General features: G+C 42.6%; 1 protein-coding gene across 12 annotated transcripts in view; it reads right to left on the bottom strand.

The window, feature by feature from the left end:
• LOC117974331 (putative glycosyltransferase ALG1L2) overlaps positions 1-19,351 on the bottom strand; it is a 61,975-nt gene extending 42,624 nt beyond the window's left edge. For 4 of the 12 annotated variants that reach the window (XR_010108797.1, XR_010108796.1, XM_063592972.1 and 1 more), the window contains exons 1-2: positions 18,798-19,351; positions 13,076-13,139 (exon numbers count right to left, since the gene is read on the bottom strand). The gene's annotated coding sequence lies outside the window, so the exon portion shown is untranslated. Of the gene's footprint in view, positions 1-12,965; positions 13,140-13,385; positions 13,997-18,797 lie in introns of those variants that run through there. The other 8 variants (XR_010108795.1, XM_057299371.2, XM_063592971.1 and 5 more) reach the window with 6 other exon arrangements.
• Positions 19,352-19,464: the final 113 nt, after the last annotated feature.

Below are 19,464 nucleotides of genomic sequence, written 5' to 3'. Positions count from 1 at the left end.
ACCTCTTCAAGGACAACTGCAAACCACTGCTCAAGGAAATAAGAGAGGACACAAACGAATGGAAAAACATTCCATCCTCATGAATAGGAAGAATCAATATTGTGAAAATGGCCATACTGCCCAAACTAATTTATAGATTCAATGCTATACCCATCAAGCTACCATTGACATTTTTCACAGAATTAGAAAGAACTATTTTAAATTTCATATGAAATCAAAGAATACCCCGTGTAGCCAAGACAATTGTAAGTAAAAATAACAAAGCTGGAGGCATTACGCTACCTAACTTCAAACCATACTAGAAGGCTACAGTAACCAAAATAGCATGCTACTGCTGCCAAAACAGACATATAGACCAATGGAGCAGAACAAAGACCTCAGAAATAACACCACACATCTACGACCATCTGATCTTTGACAAACCTGACAAAAACAGGCAAGGGAGAAAGGATCTCCTGTTCAGTAAATGCTGCTGGGAAAACTGGCTTGCCATAGGCAGAAAACCAAAACTGGACCCCTTCCTTACACCTTATACAAAAATTAACTCAAGATGGATTAAAGACTTAAATGTGAAATCCAAAACCATAAAAACCCTAGAAGAAAACTTAAGCAATACCATTCAGGACATAGGCATGGGCAAAGACTTCATGACAAAAATGCCAAAAGCAATTGCAACAAAAGCCAAAATTGACAAATTGGATCTAATTAAACTAAAGACCTTCTGCACAGCAAAGAAACTATCATCAGCATGAAAAAGCAACCTACAGAATGGGAGAAAATTGTTGCAATCTGCCCATCTGACAAAGGTCTAATAACCAAAGTTGACAAGGAACTTAAACATATTTACAAGCAAAAAAACAAACAACCCCTTCAAAAGTGAGCAAAAGATATGAACAGAAACTTATGAAAAGAAGACATTTATGCAACCAACAAATATATTTTTAAAAAGCTCAACAACACTGATCATCAGAGAAATGAAAATCAAAACTACCGTGAGATACCATCTCACACCCGTCAGAATGGTGATTATTAAAAAATTAAGAGACAATAGATGCTGGTGAGGCTGAGAAGAAAGAGGAACGCTTTTACACTGTTGGTGAAACTGTAAATTAGTTCAACCATTGTGGAAGACAGTATGGCGATTCCTCAAGGATCTAGAACCAGAAATACCATTTGACCCAGCAATCCCATTACTGGCTATGTACCCAAAGGAATATAAATCATTCCACTATAAAGACACATGCACACGTATGTTTATTGCAGCACTATATACAATAGGAAAGACATGAAACCAACCCAAATGCCCTTTAGTGCTAGACTGGATAAAGAAAATGTGGTACATATACACCAAAAAATACTATGCAGTCATAAAAAGGAATGAGATCATGTCTTTTGCAGGCACATGGATGAAGCTGGAAGCCATCATACTGAGCAAACTAACACAGGAACAAAAAAAAAAAAAACAAATACCGCATGTTCTCACTAATAAGTGAAAGTTGAACATTGAGGAAAGAAGGACACAGTGAGAGGAACGACACACAACACGGCCCGTTGGGGGCTGGGGGTGAGGGAAGGAATCTTACAGGATAAGTCAATAGGTGCAATGAACCACCATAGCAAAGGATACCTATATAACAAAGCTGCTCGTTCTGTGCATGTATCGTGTATTTTTTAAATTTAAAAAGAGGAAATACATACATACATGCATACATACATACATACGTATGTACATACTTTTGAAAAACGTCTATAGAGCTTGGATCTTCATTCCTGGTAAGCAAAGGAACCTGGAGAAACACCAGAATTCTGTCCCTCTGAGAATGTGGGACAGGTTTACCTTCATCAGCATAAAATTTTGGAACAAATGTGGTAACTGCAGGTTCTCCCCACAATGAGTAACTGAAAATTGAGGCAGTATTTCAGATCCTAAAAAACTGATGAAGTAATTCGCCACACATTTGGGTTGTTTTTGCCTTTTCCTACCATGAAGAGTGCTAGTAGGAAGAATGGTGTACAAGTATCTGTTTGATTCCCTGCTTTTAGAATCCTTTGCTTGTTTGTGTGTTTGTCTGTTCCTTCTTGAGACAGGATGTCACTCCAGTCAGCCAGGTTTTCCAGTGTGTAATTTTTGTTGTTTCCTTTTGTCAAGTTTTAGAAGTTGTTATTTTATTTCTATTGAATTTTAAGGCATTTTTAGATATGTATTGAAACATTATCTCACATGCCGTGTGTTACATTGCAATTATTTTCATCGTTCCTTTAAGAAACAAAAGGTGTTAGCTTAGATATCTTCCAATTTGTGAAGCTTTTCTGATTTTGACTTTTTAAAAAATGCTGTCATATACAAGAAACCCTTGGATTAAAAATGCCATGAATATTTCTCTTTTCTTGCAGTCATAACTTCGGTGTATGTCATCAATTAGTCTCTGGGTTATAGCATATTTTCTTGAAAGTGTTTCACAATCTATTTTGGGCATTGAGAATTTCATCAAACTTAAGTGAATATTTCCACATTCACTATTGAAGGGAACAGTCCCATTTGATGCTTTATTGTTTGCATATCTTGCTTCCACAAGACCATTTCACGCAAAGACTTGTCTTCTCTCCAATGCCAGATCATTACAACATGATATGGAATCAACTGGCTAAAAATGGGAAGGTTATCTCTGGAATGTCTATTTGACTCCATTGATCTCTCCATCTTAATTAAGACAAAGAATATGCTGTGTTAATTACACAACATTGCTGCAAATTCTCAAGTCAGAAAGTGTAGTTATAACTTCTTGTCATTTAGTCACTGAAAGAATGATCTTATCCCACAGATGCACATGCTTGGAAGTACTTCTCAATGTATACACACACATCCAGAAACAAACACACAAATACACACATACACACAAACTGTTTAAAATGTACACAATTGTTAGCTAGCATTGTTTTACATGAAATAAGGCAAATGTTTAGCCACTATCCTAACCTGGTTCCACTACTATCATATTTGCCCATAATACTGACAAGTAAATCTGCTTCAACTCTTCCATAATCACAATGTAAGCTGTGCCCATTAAATTCTCTGAGGAATGCAAGAGGATACAACCTAAGACAAAAAACTTAATTGGATCCTGATATTTCATTAGTAAAAAGGGTAATTGATGGATAAATGTAATGGTCTCGGTGGGTGGACAGTAGTTATATAAGGGCTGATGCAGCAAGATACTTAATTATTTAAAGGTGTTTGAAACAAATTGAAACACAAGAGTGGGTGTATTCAACTAAAATAAAATCAGAAAGTCCTGAAATAAATCTCATTTTGGGTGTAAAAAAATGGCATTAGAGGAGATTCTGGGTCAATCATACAGCTGCGAAAGCTGCATCTTGGAAGCAGGATCCCTGTAATGCAACGAGACTTGTTTATCAGTGGTGGTCTTTCAGTGGAAAAGATTTTGAAGAATGGCCCCTTCCTTTTGTGTATTTGACGATTAGATTTCATGCCAAATCTCGGGTTTTAAACTCTATTTAAACGTTAACAGAATTAATTAAAATGCCGAAAAACCAAGAGATTCTTTGATTTGGAATCATTATATATTCATTTCTTGTTAGGTACAGTTATCAAAGATGACATACCGGAGAGAAACAATTGTGGAGAATGGCCTCTTACTTTTGTATATTTGCTGATTAGATTTCATAGTCCATTTCTCATTAGGTACAGAGATCAAAGTTGACCAACCCAAGAGTAGAGATGTCCAGGACAGAACTCAGGGCTCCGCAGAATCACAGAATCTTGGGTGCAACATTGTTCAAGAACAAAAATGTGCTTATTCAGAGGGTTTCTGTGTGACATGTGTGTGAATTACAGTGCAATGAGCATGACACGCAGGCAGGATATCAATTTGGCTCACCTCAAAAGCAGTTATGAGCATTAAAGGACACCAATGGCTAGGTACCAGTTAAAGAGATAAGACCCTCCAACACCCTGGGTGAAGTCACGGCATCTGGATTGTTCATGCTTCTGGGGATCATTCTCCTGAAAATGGTGGCTCCTTTCTCCCTGTGGAGCATCTTTCTAAGCAGTGCTCCTTTCTTCCCCCAGGACACTTTACATCAAGCACAGAAAGCCTTCTGATGGAGCACACTTAGCCCATGAAAAGACAAAGGAAAGAAATGGGGCCAAAGGTCACAGTCCTCTCATTCCATCATCCTCCTTAAAATCATCCTAATTTCATGGGCCCTGAAGCCAGGGCTGTTTCTTTATACCTGTAGGCCTTGGCGCCAGGCCTCAATTCTGCCCTGTTGCTTACTGTCTAAGACATTTTGGGAAAATCCCTAGAGCCATGATCTTCATTCCTGGTAAGCCAGAGAGCCTGAAGACACACCCAAATTCTGTCCCTCTTAGTTCAGGGAACATGTCCGCTTTCCTCAGCATTAAAATTTTTGCACCAAGTGTGCTAACTGCAATTCCACCATACAATGCGTGACTGGAAATGGAAGCAACATCTCAGATCCTGAACAATTGATGCGAGAATCCAGGAGATACACGGCTTATTTTTGCCTTTTCCCACGGAAACAAGGGCCAGTATTAACAATGTTATGCTATCCTCTGTTTCACTCCCTGCTTTTAAATCTCTCTGATGTTTTCTTCTTGAGACAGGGCCTCACTCCGGTCAGCCGGGCTTTTCTACGGTGTAATTTTCGTTGTTTGCTTTTGTCAAAATTAGAACTTTCTATGTCATCTCTATGAAATGTTGATCCATTATCACATACGTATGGAAATAGTATCACCCATGCTGTGAGATACGTTGTTTTATTTTCATCAATTCTTTAATAAACAAAAGGTTATAGTTGGGATACCTTCTGATTTCTCAAGTTTTTTGTTTCATGTTTTCTTAAACTGCCGTCGCACGTCCGAAACCACTCACTATACAATGTCATGACCATCTCTCTTTTCTGGCACACATAAATTTGGGGAATGTCATCAATTAGTCTCTCGGTGATTGCATGATTTCCCCAAAGTCTTTCACAGTCTACTTTGTGCACTGAGTATCTCTTCAAACTTCAGTGCATGGTTCTACCATTTGATGCTTTATTATTTGGCAATCTAGCTTCCACAAGAGCATTTCACGCAAAGACTTGTCTTGTTCTCCACTGGCAGGTAATTTCACTCGGATAGAGAATCAATCAGCTGAACGTGGAAAGGTTATTGCTGGAAGGTCTGTTTGATTTCAGGGATCTCTCCTTTCTTATTATGGAAAAAACTACGCTGTGCTAATTACTTTACTTCATTGACTATTCTCAGGTCAGAAAGCGCACTTCCAACTTCTTGTCCTTCCATTGCTGAGAGGATGATGGTAGCTGCCAAAAGCACATACTTGGAAGTACATCCCAGCACACAAACACACACAAACACACACACACACACACACACGGTTTAATAGGTAAAGATTTCTTCCCTGACATTGTTTTACCTAAAATAAGGCAACTGTGTGGCCACTGTCCCAACCCGGTTACACTCATATTATATGTGCCTATCAGCCTGAGGAGTAATTTGGTTCAGGCGTTCTAGAAGTCATGATGTGGGCTGTGTCTGTTGAATTCCCAGCGATGCAAGGGGACTCACTGTGTGACTCATTCCTTAATTGAGTGGTGATATTTGATTGGTTTATCGCACACCTGATGGGTGGGTGGGGTGTTCGCGGTTGGTGGGGGTGAGTTATATAAGGGCTGATGCGGCCAGAGAGCTCGTCATTTGTAGACTTTCTCGGAAGAGATAGCGTCTTTCTGCAACCTGCGGTCCCAGCAGAAAAACCTTGTGATCCTTGTTCCAGGCAACATGGTGGACGACTCAATCTACTTGGGAGGTGAGTGGCAGTTCAACCACTTTTCAAAACTCACATCTTTTCGGCCAGATGCAGCTTTTGCTGAAATCCAGCGGACTTCTCTCCCTGAGAAGTCACCACTCTCATCTGAGACCCGCGTCGACCTCTGTGATGATTTGGCTCCTGTGGCAAGACAGCTTGCTCCCAAGGAGAAGCTTCCTCTGAGTAGCAGGAGACCTGCTGTGATGGGGGCTGGGCTCCAGAATATGGGAAATACCTGCTACGTGAACACTTCCCTGTAGTGCCTGACATACACACCGCCCCTTTCCAACTACATGCTGTCCCGGGAGCACTCTCAAACGTGTCATCGTCACAAGTGCTGCATGCTCTGTACTATGCAAGCTCACATAACACGGGCCCTCCACTGTCCTGGCCATGTCATCCAGCCCTCACAGGCATTGGCTGCTGGCTTCCATAGAGGCAAGCAGGAAGATGACCATGAATTTCTCATGTTCACTGTGGATGCCATGAAAAAGGCATGCCTTCCCAGGCACAAGCAGGTAGATCATCACTCTAAGGACACCACCCTCATCCACCAAATATTTGGAGGGTACTGGAGATCTCAAATCAAGTGTCTCCACTGCCACGGGATTTCAGACACCTTTGACCCTTACCTGGACATCGCCCTGGATATCCAGGCAGCTCAGAGTGTCAAGCAAGCTTTGGAACAGTTGGTGAAGCCCGAAGAACTCAATGGAGAGAATGCCTATCATTGTGGTCTTTGACTCCAGAAGGCGCCTGCCTCCAAGACGTTAACTTTACACACTTCTGCCAAGGTCCTCATCCTTGTATTGAAGAGATTCTCCGATGTCACAGGCAACAAACTTGCCAAGAATGTGCAATATCCTGAGTGCCTTGACATGCAGCCATACATGTCTCAGCAGAACACAGGACCTCTTGTCTATGTCCTCTATGCTGTGCTGGTCCACGCTGGGTGGAGTTGTCACAACGGACACTACTTCTCTTATGTCAAACTCAAGAAGGCCAGTGGTATAAAATGGATGCTGCCAAGGTCACTGCCTCTGGCATCACTTCTCCCCTGAGTCAAAAGGCCTATGTCCTCTTTTACATCCAGAAGAATGAATTTGGAAGACCCAGTTACAGTGTGTCCATAGGCAGGGAACCAAGAGCTTTTTGCGCTGAAGACAAGTGAATTGTATGTGAAATAAAATGTCATGAATAAATCTTGCAGCGGAGTATTTATTTGTCTCACTTTGTAATCAGTGAATGAGCTTTAACCAATATCAATGCCTAGTGCCTACCCCCCAGAGATAAGAACTTCCAGTCTCTTATGTGTAACCGTGGCATCTGGATTGCTCATGATTCTGAAGATAATTCTCCTGTCCCCCAACGTTTCAGAATCACTTCAGGCAGTGGAAACAGATAACACAGCAGTCCCTTTCTCTCTCTTTTCTCTTCTCTCAGGAAAACTCTCACTGAGACAAAGGAAAATCCTATGGTTTACTGGGGAGGAGGAATTTTCTCAGGAGTGAAAATGGTCGCTCCTTCCTCCCTGTCAAGTCTCTTCCTCAGGATTGCCCCTTTGTCTCTTCAGGACTCTGCTTATCAGGCCTGAGATGCCCCCTGGTTTCGCATACCTGGCATGTGAAGAAATAGGGGGAAGGAATGGTTCCAAAGACCATACTATGCTCACTCCACCATCGCCTCTGACACTATGCTGACTTCATGAGCCCTGGGTCAGAAGCTGTTTTTTTACACCTCTAGGCCTTGCCTCATGGCCTAAAGACGTCCCCATGTCTTACATCTTATAAATTTTGTCAAAACCCTCAGAGCCCAAATCTTCATTCCTCATAGGCCAAAGGGAGATACACCAGAATTCTGTCCCTCTGAGACTGCAGGACATCTCAGCTTCCATCAACATGAAATTTTGCGCCAAATATAGTTACTGCAGTTCCACCTCACAATGAGTAACTGGAAGTTCAGACAACATCTCAGACTCTATACAGTTTCTGGCCAAGCTCATTTGGTTTGACAATGCTTTTACTCTATAAATCAGCTGTGAGAACGCTTAGGATTCATATTATTTAGTCTTTTAATCAGTCTGTTATTATTTTCAATGTATTTACTAGACTTTAGTTTAATATTTCTAATAAACTTTGATGCAAAAATTCTCGATATAATAGTGGCAAACCAAATCCAGCAACATATCAAAAAGCTTATCCACCAAGATCAAGTCAGCTTCATCCCTTTGGTGCAAGGCTGCTTCAACATACACAAATCAATAAATGTAATTCACCATGTAAACAGAACTAAAGACAAAAACCCCGTAATTATTCCAGTAGACTCAGAAAAGATCTTTGATAAAATTCAACATTCCTTTATGTTAAAAACCTCATGAAACTAGGTATTGATGGAACATATCTCAAAATAATAAGAGCCATTTATGACAAACCCACAGCCAATATCATATTGAATATTCAAAAGCTGGAAGCATTCCGTTTGAAATTCGGCACAAGGCAAGGATGCCCTCTCTCACCACTCCTACTCAATATAGTACTGGAAGTTCTGGCCAAGGCAATCAGGCAAGAGAAAGAAATAAAGCATATTCAAATAGTAAAAGAGGAAGTTGAACTGTCTTTGTTTGCAGATGACATGATCCTATATCTATAAAATCCCATCATCTCAGCCCAAAAGATTCTTAAGCTTATAAGCAACTTCAGTAAAGTCTCAAGATACAAAATCAGTGTGCAAAAATCACAAGCATTCTTATACAGCAACAATAGACAAGAAGAGAGCCAAATCACAAATGAGTTCCCATTTACAATTGCTGCAAAGAGTATAAAATAGCTAGGAATACAGCTAACAAGGCAAGTGAAGGACCTCTTCAAGGAGAACTGCAAACCACTACTCAAGGAAATAAGAGAGGACGCAAACAAATGGAAAAACATTCCATGCTCATGGGTAAGAAGAATCAATATCATGAAAATGCCATACTTCCCAAAGTAATTCATAGATTCAATGTTATTCCCATAAACTACCATGGACATTCTTTACAAAATTAGAAAAAACTACTTCAAAATTCATGTGGAATGAAAAAAGAGCACATATACCCAGGACAATCCTAAGCTAAAATAACAAAGTTAGAGGCATCATGCTACCTGACTTCAAACTATATTACAAGGCTATAGTAACCCAACAGCATGGTAGTGGTACAAAACAGACACATAGACCAATGGAATGGAATAGATATATCAGAAATAAGATTGCACATCTACAACCATTTTATTTTTGATGAAAACAAGCAATGGGGAAAGGATTCCCTATTTAATAATAAATAGTGCTTGAAAAACTGGCTAGACATATGCAGAAAACTGAAACTGTACCCCTTCCTTATACCTTATACAAAAATGAACTGAAAATGGATTAAAGACTTAAATGTAAAACCGAAAACTGTAAAAAATCCAACCCCATATAAAAGTGGGCAAAAGCTGGGTACAGTGGCTCATGCCTGTAATCCCAGCAGTTTGGGAGGGTGACGTGGGCAGATAACTTGAGGCCAGGAGTTCAAGATCAGCCTGGCCATGCTGGTGAAACCACGTCTCTACTGAAAATACAATAAATTAGCCGGATGTAGTGGTGCGGGCCTGTAATCCCAACTACTCAGGAGCCTGAGAGAGAAAAATCACCTGAATCTGGGAGGCAGAGGTTGCAGTGACCCGAGATTGTGCCACTGAACTCCACCCTGAGTGACAGAGAAAGACTCTGTCTTAAAAAATAAAAATTTAAAAATTTCAAAAGTGGGCAAAGGACATGAACAGACACTTCTCAAAAGAAGACATTTATGCAGCCAACAAACATGAAAAAAAAGCCCAACATTACTGATCATTAGAGAAATACAAATCAAAACCACAGTGAGATACCATCTCATGCCAGTCAGAATGGTGATTATTAAAAAGTCAAAAAACAACAGATGCTGGTGAGACTGTGGGGAAATAGGAACACTTTTACACTGTTGGTGTGAATGTAAGTTAGTTGAACCACTGTGGAAGACTGTGGTGATTTTTCAAAGATCTAGAATCAGAAATACCATTTGACCCAGCAATCCCATTACTGGGTATATACCCAAAGGAATATAAATTCTTGTATTATAAAGATACATGCATGCGTATGTTCATTGCAGCACTATTCACAATAGCAAAGACATAGAATCAACCCAAATGCCCATCAATGATAGACTGGATACAGAAACTATGATACATATACACCATGGAATACTATGCAGCCATAAAAAGGAATGAGATCATGTCCTTTGCAGGGACATGGATGAAGCTGGAAGTCATTATTCTCAGCAAACTAATGCAGGAACAGAAAACCAAACACACATGTTCTCACTTACAAGTGGGAGATGAACAATGAGAGAACACAGACACAGGGAGGGGAACAACACACACTGGAGTCTGTCTTGGGGTGAGTGGGGAGGGAGTGCATCAGGATAAATAGCTAATGCATGTGGGCTGAATACCTAGGTGATGGGTTGATAGGTACAGCAAACCACCATGGCACACATTTACCTATGTAACAAACCTGCACATCCTGCACATGTATCCCAGAACTTAAAATGAAATAAAATAAAGTTTTAAAAAACTTTATTTTTTCTAACCTTCCAAAATGCAGGGATTACAGGTGTGAGCTACCATGCCTGGCCCTGTTTTAACATATCTGAACAAGATTTAAGACATCAGTTTGAAAAGAGACCCTCTATGGCAGCAACATGAATTCTGTCAAACCTGAAGCAAGAACAAACATCAAATTTACGGTGAAGCTGGGGTACAAAAAATGGTGAAATAAATTATTCTTTATGAAAAGTCTATGGGAAAAATGACCTGAAGAATCAGTCATTTACAAATGGATACCTTATTCTAAGAAGAGATAATACAATGTTGAAGATGAAGTCAACAGAGGAGGGACATCCATACCAATTTTTGAGAAAAAAAAATCATTTCTATGCCCTAATTGAGGAGGACTGACAATTAACAAGAGATATTATAGCCAACACCACAGACATCTCAATTGGTTCAGCTTACACAATACTGACTATAACGTAAAAGTTGAGAAACTTTACATTTGATGAGTCCCAAATACCCTTGTGCCTAGATAAGCAGTGGACAAAAGCAGAGCTATTAGTGACTATTTTGAGCAAGCGGAATCAAGATCCTGAAGCATTATTTTGAAGAATTATAACAGGGAGTGAAACTGGTTTTATCAATAAGATCCTGAAGACAAAGCACAATTCGAGCAATGGCTACCAAGAGGTAGAAGTGGTCCAGTCAAAGCAAAAGCAAACTTCTCAAAAGCAAAAGCCATGGAGGTTTTGGGGATGCTCAAGGCATTTTGCTGGTTGACTTTCTGTAAGATCAAAGCACCGTAACATCTGCTCACTAGGAGAGTTCTTAGAGAAAATTAGCAAATACTTTTGCAGAAAAGCGCCCTGTAAAGCTTCACTAGAGAGTCCCTCTGCACCACAACAACACTTCTGCTCCTTCCTCTCATCAAACATGGGTAATTTTGCAAGAGTTTTCATGGGAAATTATTAGGCATCAACATTACAGTCCTGATTTGGTTTCTTCTGACCTTTTTTTCCCTAATCTTAAAATAACTGTAAAGGGCACCCATTTTTCTTTAGTTACTAATAGAAGACTGCATTGACACGGTTAAATTCCCGTTACCCTCAGTTCTTTAGCAATGGACTGAATGGCTGGGATCATCCCTTAATGGAGTGTCTGGACCTCAGTAGAGCTTATATTGAGAAATAAAGTTTATATTTATATTTTTATTGTTAATTCCATTTTTCACTGACATTTTTAAATCCCTTCACAATTCACGTTTGTCTCAAAGGTATTTAAATTTAGAAATCATATCAAGTGTGAAATAAAATTATATAGAGAGAGGGAGAACAGAACCTATAAATATGCATGTTTGTGTACATACATCCATATACATACATATGTGTGTGCATGCAGTAATTTTATTCTCCTAAAGCAATGCCTCTGCCTTCCACCCTCACTGCACATGTCCTAGTCCTGTGATGTCCCTGGAACTGAGCACCTGATTTCCTTCTCTGCCTCCCACATGAACAGGGAATAGAAATGGAAACCACGCTCTGTGGTTGCTGTTGTGAAAATCCATGTTCCCCACAGGCTGAGTTTGGCATCTTACATTCTAGTTCCCATTGTAAAAAAGCAAGCAACAAACAAAAACTACAAAAGAAAAAATGAAAATAGTTGAAAGTCTAGAGCCACAGAGGTTCCGGATCCATCCACCGCCCACGGTGACCTCCACAGCCCTCCAGGCCTGAGGGCAGTTATGCCTGAACAGCCTGCCTCTTCACCATCCACGCAGGAAAGTGACTTTAAACTTCAATAGCTATTACTCTGTTCCACAAGGAACCAGGTCAACATTCAAAGTCAGTGGTCTGACAACTCTTAAGCTTTGGCCGGAAAGTATTGGAAACATTTAATGTGCAGTGGATGAAGCAGCCCGGCCCCACTGCACACAACACACTCACAGGGACTCAAAGGAAGAGACTCAGGATCCGCTGGGTGGAAGTGAGGACAGACCCAGAAACACAGGGGGTGGGAGGGGGTCAAACCAGGAAGGCTCAGGACCTGACCTCCTCCTAGGCCCTGCCCCTCTAGAACTCGCAGTTTTTTCTGACCCAGAAGCGGATTTCACTGATGGAAAAGATGTTCAGTATTTCTGGTCCAGCCCAGTAAGCTGCTCCCCTTGCCCAGCCTTCCACACCCCTGCAGACATCACAATCCCTGCACCCACTAACCTGACAAGGGAGCTATGCATCACCTGGAGACAGTCCTAGGCCTGCACTCCTGTGATGGGGTCCAGGGTCTGCATCCATTTCTGGTTAAAATTGCTGTAAGGCTGGTCGCTGTCTTGGCCTTCCCTGCTTCCTCTCTGTTCACTTCTCCCCTCCTCACCCCATGTGAAGTTTTTACTCAGGAGATGGATTCTCACCCCTCTTGGAACATCAAGGACAGTGCCAGGACACCGCACCATCCCCTTGACCCTGGGATTCTGTAGACCTCAGTCTTCTCCTGAGGTCCCCTCCCTCCCTACCTCATTTTTTCCATACTTCTGGGGCCTGGGCCTGCTACACCTCAGGCTTCCTCTTCACAGTCACAGAGTGAGGGAGCCCCCTTCATCCTTGGGCTCTGGCCACAGCTCACCTGCTGCAGGACACTCAGCAGCTTTCAGTAGTTCATCCAGACATCCAGCTGGAAGTGGGATTTCCTGGAAGGAAAGCAGGAACCCAGAATTACACTGAATTCTAACACCAGGGCCCAGATTCCCCTTCTGCATGGGACACTAAGCTGCAAACACTACATAGGCACTTAATGCTCAGCTGTCCTTCTAACATCTGGTCAAATTGTGTCCCTCCTCCTTGGAATATCTCAGAAAATGTATCTCCACCTAGAGTTGTTTGAAAGCATCATCCTATGTGATTCCAGACCATCAGGGGGTGCAATGGGTCCTCACCAGTATTTCCACTCTGCTTGGAAGACTTAGAAAATCCTGAGGCTGCTCAGAGGGTCAGATTCCCATCTCTGTGTTTCAGTAAAACTTCAGTCTTCCCCGGACAAGTGAGGAGACAGAAAATGTCTAGTCCCTGGCACATCTTTTGCAAGCAATGGCGGCTCCCAGGAATCAAAATTATCAACGAATATATTTTTGAGACTCTGGTCAAAAGAAGAGTCATCCTGCAATTTCAGGTAGGATGGAGTGGTTCTGTGGCTCCTGAGGTGATTTTGAAAAGATCTTGACTCTCAGAAGGACCAAGGAGGACATTTCTGGCATTTCCAGACCAGGAAGAGTGACTGATGGACCTCCAGTGTTACTTGGAAAACTTTTTGTTGGACAGCTTTGTAATAAGAGGATCTTGCTTTGGCTTTCAGGCCTTCACATAGGTTGTTTAGATCATGGAAGTGTTTCTGCATTTCTGCATAGGGTCAGGATGCCTTCTCAAGTCGTCCCTGCAATTATGAGACAGTTGCTTTCTCCAGAGGTCACTTAGAATAATACAAGAGGCTTCACCCTCAAAGGGACACCAGACAATATAGCCACAGTTCAGCCAAGATTATCTGTATTTACATACCTGTAAAGTAACAGTCCTAGTTATCTCCATTAACTTGGACATCTTTCATGAATAGAGAAACTCTAGTGATTGTTATCTAACAGCTGCCACAAAAATTAACCAATAAAAAGAAATGATAAATGAAAAATAATTAATAATCATGATAATGAACGCAATGACCTAAATAGTATGAATTTTAATACTGGTGACAATATGAACATAAGGATACAAGAATTAATGTGGAGCTTCCCCTAAATATATGAAGACTTCACAAATTGGGTCCTCCTTGTGTAATTTGGAGTCAGAGTCAAAGAATTTCTCTATGAAATGTGTTCCATGATGGCAAACATCAAAAACAGGAGATGAAAGAAAAGTAAGCCGCAGGAGACCATGGGCTAATATGAACATTTGTGTGCAAAACTCTCTCATCAAGAACTACCAGCCAGAGGTGAAGGGACTGTGATTTGTGTCCTACCCACCACTGGGTACACAAAAGCTTTCAGTAGTGCAACCAGATGGCTGGTTTGGCCTGGCTCCCTGCAAGGAAGACACGTCTCTGATCCCCACCAGCCCATCAGTCCTGGAACTCAGAATCCTACATGCAGTAAACATGAAGCTCCAACTCCATAGCTGACTTTACCTCCTTACTGTCCTTCTGCCATTTGGTGTTGCAGGTGCTCTCCAGATCTGGACTTCTTGGCTCCCCTACCTTTACCAAGTGAACTCAGGATGTATCATTCTCAGTCTTCTCCTGCCAGTCCAAAGTGAAACTCACCAATACAGGCATACCCTGGATGGGCTTCCTTGGAATATTTAGAAAACAATGAGCTTGCTCGGGTGTGGTGTGAGCTCTAGGAGTAGAGTTACAGTCTCCCATGGAAACCTGAGAGGACTTAGAATATTCCCAAAGGCCTAAGCACTCCAATCTGTCCTGGAAACATCAGGAATGATATACTCGGTCTTCCTGAGGCTCCAAAATTTTTCTAAATAAACTCAGAGGCTACAGAACCATTTTTCTCTTGGGAACTGAAGTGGAGTTATTTGCCTTCTGCCAGCATCTCACTTTTTTTTTCTCTAAGTTAGCTTTTGAGCCCAGAAGTAGATATTCCTTGTATTTGATTTACACAGGGAGCTTCCTAGAATGCCCGTGCCTCTGGATATTTTCTGCATTCACTCAGGTATTGACAAAATGCTGCAGTTCTACTGAAAATCTCTGAAATGACCATTTGATCACCTGAGTAACTTTAGAATGTGTCTTCTATGGAAGCCCTGGAGCCTCCCTTCTGGTATTTCATACATTGCTGGTACCAAGTACCCAGGGTGAAACCCTCCATCAGACATTGTTGGCATTTCCAGTATGGAGATGACACTAACGTGATGGGGCTCAAGAATCAGATGGTAGAAGACCAGCTGGGAGGTGAAGTCTCAGTAGGCTAGGGGCTTAATGTTCGATGCACACCAGACTTCTGAGACTCAGGAGGCAGGTGTGGATCTGTCTGCCCAGTGCCTCTCATCTACAGCCTGGACCAGCTATTTCTTGGGGTGAACTACTGAAGGCTTTTGTACGACCTGTGTCAGGCAAGACTCTGGCCAGACCCTTTGCCATAGTCCATTTGTAATGTATTTCCACATGGCACAGGTATCTCCACTTTTGCCCATGCTCTCATGTGGCTCAGAATTATTCTCCCTACTGCCACTCTTCTTTGCCATCATAGAATATATTTCAAGATGTAGCCCTAAGCTTCTCCATCTAATCAATAACATGAGGGCTCGTATGGGAATATTGCCACAGGCTTACAGGAGTATGTTCTTAAATATCTGCTTTTTTATTACTCTCTTCATTAAATTGACATTTATATCATCACCATTATGATTGTTATTAATGTTATTATTATATTGGTACAGTTCTTTATCATGGATATATTTGTGGTAGTTTTTATGCAATGTTGAATAATTTTTTTATGTTCCTGAAGACTGTTGAATTTGCTGAAGATGATTAAAAGACAACCTTAAAACATAAATACCACAGCAACCCCAGGACTCCTACTGTACTGCCTGGTGTCCTGTAGAAGAATTGGCTTCCTGAATTATTCTTTTATTCATACCAGCATAGGAGACTGATGAAGTGCACCCTCATCTTGCCATGGGCTCAGAAAGAATTCATACATATGCTTTATGTGATAGCAACTCTATGTGTAGGCCTGTGAGCCCCAGAATGCACTTTCTTTCACCAACTAGTCCACCTAACTTTTCTAAGTCAAATCCCCTCTCCATGCTTGGATAGGTCATGAATGGCTTTCTGTTACCTACCTAAGATGAAGGGATATTGCTAAATCAGGTTTGTGGCCAAGAAACTTTTACCTGGAGTGGCAGGAGAGGGCCTATCTGTTCACCAGAGTGTCTGTAACTTTTCTTTTTTCTTCCTTTTTATTTAATTAATTAATTTACTTATTTATTTATTTTTTGAGATAGAGTCTCGCTCCGTCGCTCAGGCTGGAATCCTGATCTTGGCTCGCTGCAACCTCCGACTCCCAGGTTCAAGCGATTCTCCTGCCTCAGCCTCCTGAGTAGCTGGGATTACGGGTGTGTGTCACCATGCCCGGCTAATTTTTGTATTTTTAGTAGAGAGGGGGTTTCACCATGTTAGTCAGACTGGTCTCAAACTCCTGACCTCATGATCCGCCTGCCTTGGCCTCCCAAAGTGCTGGGATTACAGGCATAAGCCACCGCACCTGGCCTCTGCAACATTTTCTAAGTCAGTATAGAAGCTCTTTGAACCACCTTTTCAGTCGAAGAACTCATGAAAAAGTCCTCCAAGAACTTGTGACCTTCTGGAAATTGTCAAAATCTCTACAGGTGTTCAGAGTCATCTAGATCTGTATTGCAAGCCACTGACTGGGTTCCAGCATTATTAAAGCAAATGCAAAATATGCCATGCCCACCAAAAAAAATCCAGAAGCCATGGTATTTAGCTGTTTCCATCTTTCTTCCCTCCTGCAGGTGGGAGAGTACTGAGTATCATGCCTTCCTGCAGCCTCTGGAGGACATGCCAGTGCCTAGAGGTCCCAGTATAGAGGAGCCATGAAAGAGCAGATGACAGCCAGGTAGCTGGGAATGACATTGTCCTGGGGCTTATTGCTTGTCATGAACTCTGCCACTGGGCAACATGTGCAGGTGTGGACCCGTGCCTTCTCTGGATCCCTGCCCCATCAGCCAGCTGTCTTATCTCCTGAAAGCTGGTAGGTGTTGGTCAGCATGGTGTTCCAGGACCAGGGTTATATTAACATTCCCTCTTAGGCTGAAACACCAGAAGTTAACACAGGAGTCCACAGGTGTGCACATACTAACCTCCAGATTGTTTTTCTTCTCGTTCTAGATGTTCATCCTTGCTTTTTGGGACTTGAAATAACCCTACACAGCCAAATATTTATGCCTATTATCCACTTATGGAAAACTTATATGTCCCAAGTCCATAGGGTTAGTATTATTATCAGTATTAAAACCATTAGTACTAGTATCATGATGATCATTATTCCTGTTAATAGCCATCAATATTTTTATTACTGCCATTTATTAATATGGATTTTTCATTATTGTACAGCAATGAATACAGTTTTTCCATTCACAAATGGTGTTCAGTTACCAAAGATGTCCAACAAGGCATGTTCTACAGACATATACATACACAGCTGTCCTGGAGACCCAGCTTTGCCACCAATTGCTCTTTCGTAAGATGAGATCCCCCAATACCCACCAGTTTTTCAGGACTCGACCTGAGCTGGCTCAGCTAGACCTGGAAAAGTTTCCTATGCCCAAATGTACTTGGAAAAATTTAAAAGTCTCTTCAGAGGCCCAGTAATAGCTTTTGGCAGCTTCTAAGACCAGGGAGGGTTTCTTGGCCATCCAGAGCCATTCAAATATTCTAAGTAAACTCAAGGATCCAGAAACCCCACTTGCAGTCATGAAATACCAGTGAATGGCCTCTGTGAGTCTCTTCAAGTTTTTCAAAGATGGCTGCCTGGGAAGGCTGGCCAGGAAGTCACCCAAGCCCAACCTTCTGCAGGATGTTCTATGTCAGCCAGGGACCCAGTGAATTGCCATTGAACAGAAGGGAGGAACAGAGACAGCATGCCTGAGCTTCTGGAAACATTCTAAGTGTCCTTGTTGGCCCAGAAAAGACTGGTGCTGACATATGAGGCACAGACTTGGCAACCTACCTACTCCAGGAACCACAGAAGCTTTAAAGGTTCCCAGGAAGTCCCAGGAAGGGCAGCCATGGCCCTTTAGAGCCATCAGATTGTATTCTAAGTCTACGTGGGAGACAGTGCGCTTAGCTTCATAAAAACACCAGTGGAGGTGCTAACACTTGCCCCAGTATCCAGTCTTTTCTACCTCATCTCAGAGCCAGGCAGCCACTATTTCCCAAAGCTGCTGTGCAACGAAAGGGGAATATTCTAAGTGCTCTCCTGTGCCCACGAAATTCTGTGGCTGTGCTGAAAGACAGGAGTTGTCCTCCGGAATGCTCTTCAGAAATCTGACAACACTGGTCAAGATTAAAGAAGCTCAATTCAACATCATACAAAAACCAATCCCCCCCCCCCAAAAAAAAAAAAATGCATAGTGAGACAAAATGAACACACCTGCTAATAATCATAAATGACAATAATAACAACAATGATGATCTTAGTGATAATGCCACCAACACTGTTAATGGCAATAACAATAAACCTGAGGTAATGAGTGTTAGGGTCCCGATTCACCGATGTGAAGGATGGCGACAATTTCTGGCCTCACAGAAATAAAGGAAAAGTAAACACCTGGAGAAGGAGGAGGTGAACCTGGAGCTGCCGCCGGCCTCTGGGCGCTCCTTGGTGGAAGCAGAGGGTCTTGGTCCTGAGCCTGCCCCGGATCCACCTACACCACAACCCCGGAGTCCCAGTCCCTGGATGGGCTCAGTCCCACCCAGGCCAGACGCCCCGGAGTCCCGTAGCCCGGGTCCTCCAGCCCTCGCTGCCATCGCTTCTCGCGGAGCCGGGGCCGCCCCCGCGCCACCTCAGCCTCTGCGGGGCTCTGGGAGGGCAGCGCCGAGGATGCTCCGGGCCCAGCGGGGGTATCCGAGCCCAGAGTGGGTATCCGGCCTCAGGCGGATACTGACGCCCTGAGGGCGCGGAATAGGGCGGCCTGCGCAGGGCCCGCCATCTCGGGCCTTGCAAAAAGAGCGGCCTCTCCAACGCCCCTACCGGAACCTCCCCGGAGGCCCCAGCCCCAAAGCCAGGGCGATGGCGCCTCCCTGACCATGGGTGAAGAAAAACTCAGGTCCTCCCTGGAGACCCGGCCCGCCGCGGGAGGCAGACCGCGCATGCGCCCTGCATGGCCGGAAAGATGAGTTTCATTGCCCTCTGCCGGCCATGAGGTGGCAGCACAGGACGTTTGGCCTTAGCGGTGGACCTGAGTCTGAATCACTGAAATTCAGGTGTAGATTAT

Source organism: Pan paniscus, chromosome 10 (assembly GCF_029289425.2).
Source record: "Pan paniscus chromosome 10, NHGRI_mPanPan1-v2.0_pri, whole genome shotgun sequence".
In the NCBI taxonomy this organism is placed as follows: Eukaryota; Metazoa; Chordata; class Mammalia; order Primates; family Hominidae; genus Pan; species Pan paniscus.
This window is presented reverse-complemented; position numbering and strand designations above follow the sequence as displayed.